Below are 6,000 nucleotides of genomic sequence, written 5' to 3'. Positions count from 1 at the left end.
TACTACACATATATATATGTATATATATATATATATATATGCATACACACAAAAATTGTGCTTGTTATACCCAAGCCTGGGAATTGAACACCTGAGAGGCATAATTCAAAGTTTCAGTGTATGGAAATTGGGGATAATAGCCAGAGTAGAGGTGGCTTGGAGTGGAAATGGACAGGAAGTTTATACACACACACACATATACATATATAAAATGTGTATATAAGTATACACACATACACACAGATTAAGCTTTAGAATGAACACATATGTTATATATGTGTAAGATACATATATAATATTTACATGTGTTAATTCTAACCCCTAAAACTAACTCCATTCCTAACTCTCCATGTTGTATTGTTGCCCATGCTTTTGCTATACTTTGTCTATAATTGCCTTGCTAAGCCACAAATGTTGAAGATGAGATGTAGACACACCCATGAAGGCAGACTTACAAATATAATCCTATCTACAATAGTTGCCAGACTTCCTTTCTTCCTTTAATTATATAGGGTTACTTAATGTGGCACCAAACTGACTTAATGCTCTTTATTTCAAACTCTTCCCTTTGTGCCTTTGCACAGGTTGTCCCCTATGCCTGCAACACATTTGCTCCTCATGTCTGCTTCTCAGCATCCTGTTTCCTGCAGAGTTAAACGTTGACACCTCCTCCTTGGTGAAGCCTCTCTTGATCCTCCCACTGTTAGTGCCTCCTGGTTAGATTACTTTGGATTGGTTTCCTATGTATTTTATATACATGGACACATTATAAATACATAATATGCATATGATCGTTTCCCTTGATAGAATGTAAGCTCTTTGAGGGCAGGAACTGCTGCTACCTTCTTTTGTCCTCAGGTCTGCAGCACTTAATGTAGTTCTTGGCACATAATAGACGTTTAAAGATAAATGCTCACCGATGGATTTTTTTCCTTTATGGATAAAAAGTAAGAAGACATTTTCTAATCCCATCTTTGAAATATAATATATATGGGCTCTGATTAGTTAAATTTGATATGCTGTCCCCTTGCTCCTGTCTGATCCTTCTCATCACTTTCAATAAGCTCATTGAAAGTGAATGTATTTGCTAATTCTGCTTTTTCACAATCCACTTCAATTCATCCAATGTAATCTACCTTCTAACCTACCACTCCATTGAACTTGCTCTCTCCAACGTCATTAGTGACCTTCTAATGGCCTAATTCAACCTCTTTCTCCTCAGTCTTCATCCTCTTTGACCTCTCTTTGGCAATCACACAACTGACAATCCATTCTTTCTTGACACTCTTATCTTCCTCGGCTTTCATAATGATGTTGCAATAAAAACACCTACTTTCAAGGGTTGTTGTAAGGATAAAATGAGATAATATTTGTAAAAAGGCTTGCAAACCTTAAAGTGCTATTTAAAAATGCTTTTGTTTGTTGTGTACTCTCATTTGAAGGCTAGCTAAGCCAATTGGCCAAATATGAACAGTAATCTCCTCTTCCACATCCCTGACCATTTACCCTTTCTTCTCCTTAAGGCCCTATATTCATATATCTGTTCCCTGAGGCTCTGACCTTGACCTTGACCTTCTTCTCTACTCTCCCTACATTCTCTTTTCTCTCAGTTGCCCACGCTGAAAATCTCATTGACATCTAGAACTCTTCTCTTTCTCTCAGTTTCCACAGCCAGTCATTGAAAATTTATTTTTTATTTCCTTATTAGTCATGCTGAAAACACACCCACACACACCCACCAAGAAAAAAATAAGAGTGAAAAACAGTGTGCTTCAATCTGCACTCAGAGTACATCAGTTCTTTCTCTGGAGGTTACTAGTATTTTTTGTCTTAGGTCTTTTGGATTCTCTTGGATCATTGTCTTGATTGTAAGAGCCAAGTCATTCATAGTTGATCCTCTTTATGATATTGCTGTTACTGTTCCACAACCAGTCATTAATTTCTGTCCATAACATCTCCAGAATCTCTGAGCTACTATAGAATTCTTAGATCATAGATTAAAAATGGAAAAGTACTTTCTACATCACCTAGTCTAGTAACTTTACTACATATTTGAAGAGACTGAGTTCCAGAGGAGTTAAATGCTTGCCCAGGGTCCTGAGGTATAGAGCTAGAATTTGATCCAATACAGCAAGTTTCCTATTTTACTGACTGTCATTTTTAAATTTCTCTTGCCATCCTGCTATTTCTGACTCTCTGCTTCCATGGACTATTATAGTAGTTTTATAATCAGTCTCTCCTCCCTATGTCCTCTTTTCTCTAGACCATCTTGCATAGAATTATTTCAGATTTAATTACTAGTTCAGAAACATCATCCAAATAACTCAAATTTATATGTTCCTTTATAAATTTCAAAATACTGTTTTCTTCACCACAATCTTATCAGGTAGACACTACAATTATTTTTAACCTTATTTCACATATTAAAAATTGAAGATCACACAGATCATTACTTGCTTCTAATCACATGACTTGTAAAGGGAAAGCATGGCATTGGAAGATGGAGCTATGACTTGAATTCAGATCTAACACCAAGTCTGGTGAATTTTCCACAGTACCACAAGTTGCTTTTCTGATCACATCACATCATAGCACTCCTCAATAACCTCTAGTAGTTCCATATTGTTTATAGATAATAAAGTCCACTCTCTTCATGTTGATATTGAAGCCCCTCTACACTTGTTCTAATACATCTTTTTGGCTTCAATTTGAAATTATAAATGTAAGATACAGTATATCTTCATTTGCATACTTCTGTTCAGGGATGATTTTTGGCACCTCTGGTGTGAGGGCTTGTGGAGCCAGATGTGCTCTTCCACCTTCGGTGTCCACCTTTCACTCTATTTTCAACCAGCTCTCGCTGGGGGCTCCAAGAAATTGTAGCATGTGCAGAAGTCTGTAACATCCATGATCTTAAGTGGGGTCATAGCTGCCTCACAGAATTCCATAGTGCCCCCCAGAACTCTAGGAGAGGGGGCAGTTGGGGCAGTTAGAAACCTGAGTATAAAAAGGCCAGGTCACCCTACTTGCAGGGACACTTTGATCACACTCCTTGTGGGTTCAAGGGCTGGGAGGAAGAGTTAGATTACTCTTTTGATTAGCTCATCTCTGAACTCAAGGGCTGAGTGTTACTTTACTGGTTTACTATTGGGAGAATATCTCAATTGCATCATTTTAACTAATCTCTATACAGATCTTCAAGCAAGATTACCTTTCCATCTTAAATCTAGTTACATTAGATTAGGAGAAAGATGACCTTGTGAGAGGGATAGAAGTTAAGTTGTTCAAAACACATTCCCCTTTGGGGAATGTGTAATCAACAAGTTCATTGAAGATTTTAGATAACTTACCTCCCTTTCATTCTTGAAACCATTTCCTCTCACGCTGTTTTCCTAAAAATAATAAACCACATTTGATTGTTAAGCTACTGGGCCTATGTGAAGTTAAACTAGGCTATACTTACCATCAATATACTTTACCAAAGAAAAGCTCCATTCAAATAAGCACTGGTGCAGCTTCTTTCCTGAGAGCAAGTCATCTATATTTGAAGACAACCTAGAACCTATTCTATCCTAGGGTTTAGGGAATAATTTAAGCAGTGAAAGTTGTTAACCTCAGTGGGATTATTTCCTATCAATTTATCAACTAGACCCTGAATTAACCAAACTTGTACAGCCTCCATTGCTTGAACTAAGAGGGATTCAGTTAAACAGTTATTACCTTCTAGTCCAACTGCTCCAAGGGGGTGGAGGAGGAAGAATTCTACTCACTCTTACCCCTCTCCCTTGTTAGGACAGCCAGCTTCATCCTCTAGCTGGACTCCATTACTAACCATAGCTAATCTGAGTCAATTCAACAAGTCACATCTTGGTGAAAACTTCTCAACAGATGGGTTGAACCAGATTGAGAGTAACTGGAAGGCCTCCTACCTATCAACGAGTTAGGAGGTTGTCTACCCCAAGCACATGAAACTTTCCCTTGGTAGAATGGGTGAATTAGAATAATTTCTTTCCATGGCAACTGAATCAGGCATTGTGGAGTGCTTAGAGTTTGGTCAGGCATTGAAGAGTCCTAGATGATCCTCTTTATCCCTAATCATTACTAGTCATCCTAACTGTTTTCTTGCCACTGGACTTTGATGACTCTGGAAGAGAGAGACTGATGACTTTGTGTGATTCTGGTTCACTTAAATCTAATTCACATCAAGTCAAGATCACTTCATGACATCATTGGTCCTCTTTGAAAATGAAAGGAGAATAACAATAGCTTCATCTAAATTGGGCCATGTTCCATACCTTTAACACACCTCATGTTCTTCCATTGTTCTTTAGATCTGAAATTCCCTTCCTCTGTAACTGTTGAAATACATCCTTTAAGTTTCAACTGAACTGCCGCTGCCTCAGAAAGCCTTTACTAGTTACCCTAACCTAAATGATCTATCTATCTATCTATCTATCTATCTATCATATATATTTTAAATATTAATAAATACATATAATATATAATATATACATATATTCTATGTTTGAACTATAGGATTATAGCATTATAGATCTATACTTAGAAGGGAACTTAGAGATTGTCTAGTCCAATAGTGCCAAACCCAAATAGAAACAGGAGCCTTTAATCAAACTCCCTGTGGGCTGAATATTGATTTAATGGATTTTTTGGTCACCATTTATTTTTGTTTTTATATATAACATAGTAATAATGTAATACATATGGTTTATTATAAATATGTAATAAATTCCAAGGGAAATAAACTCTCACATTACCTATGTCCAAAAATCTGCCTCATTCTTTTCCCTCTTCCCTCCTACTTCTTTTTCACCCCCAAGAAGACAAGTAATATGATAGAAGTTGTACATATATTATTTTTAAATGGGTTATCATCTAGATTTTATTGTATTTTATCTATTTTTAAAAATATTTCCTAATTACATTTTAATTTACTTCCACCAGGTTGGGAGCATTGTGGGCTGCATGTAGTTTATATGTGTAATAAAGAATAAGTCAAGGCAGATAGGTGAAAATTTTAGATAAGCATATTGGAAAATGCAAGCTTGAGCTGAACATTCTAAGGGCTTTTGGAATGTGGCTGAAAGGTCACAGGGCTTTTGAACTCTGGGATAGTTGGGAGTTTTGCCACTGGAGGTGGAGCTTGTGCCCTGATCTCACTGGAGAAACCCCACTTGGACTGCATTTTGAGGAACTACAAATAGGTCTGGATCAGAAGCTTTGGATGGTTGACCTCCAGGCCTGTGATAGCCTATTGGAGTGACCCAGTGGAGTTTGAAGACTGTACCAACATCCTGGACCCTGGGATAGCTGAGAACATCATTGGAAAAAGCAGTGAGATCCCCAAAACCCTGTCAAGCTTGCATTTAGCCTAGTATAGTGTAGTATTAATTTTATCTCCCCCGCCCTGATTCCCTGGACCACCTAAACCCCTCTTTCTTCCTTCCTGTAGATGTTAAGAATAGTTTGCTCCATTACCCACTTGCCTCACCTTATTTGTTATTAAAATCCTTTAATGTTACTTCCTATTGTCTCAATATAACCCTAAAGGACTCACAGAAGGTTAACTAGTTCCCCTGGCTAAGTTTTGTTTTTAACTGTCACACCAAATATTTCCTGTTTTCCCCATTCCCCTATTTCATATGTTTGACACCTCTGATCTAGTCAAATCTCCATGTTTTACACACAGGGAAACTTGGTCTAAGTAGTCTAAGCCACTTAACCAGGGTCCTATGGATAGTAAGCATCAGAGCTGGAAACTGAACCCAGGTCTTCTGTATCCAGAGCCAGGGCTTTGTCTACCATGTTAGAATTCCACAATAATTTATTTGTGTCTCTTTTAGACACTTACTATGTTCTTCTTTGCATCATATTTATTTGTGTATATATTACCTCTCCTAAATTGTAAACATCTTGAAGGATATCTTATTTATATCTAAAAATACATTTTTATCTATCTCTATTATTTTCACTTCAGCTAAA

Source organism: Gracilinanus agilis, chromosome 1, assembly GCF_016433145.1.
Source record: "Gracilinanus agilis isolate LMUSP501 chromosome 1, AgileGrace, whole genome shotgun sequence".
NCBI classification, from domain to species: domain Eukaryota; kingdom Metazoa; phylum Chordata; class Mammalia; order Didelphimorphia; family Didelphidae; genus Gracilinanus; species Gracilinanus agilis.
The sequence above is the reverse complement of the archived record's forward strand: the minus strand, read 5'-3'. Positions refer to the sequence as shown.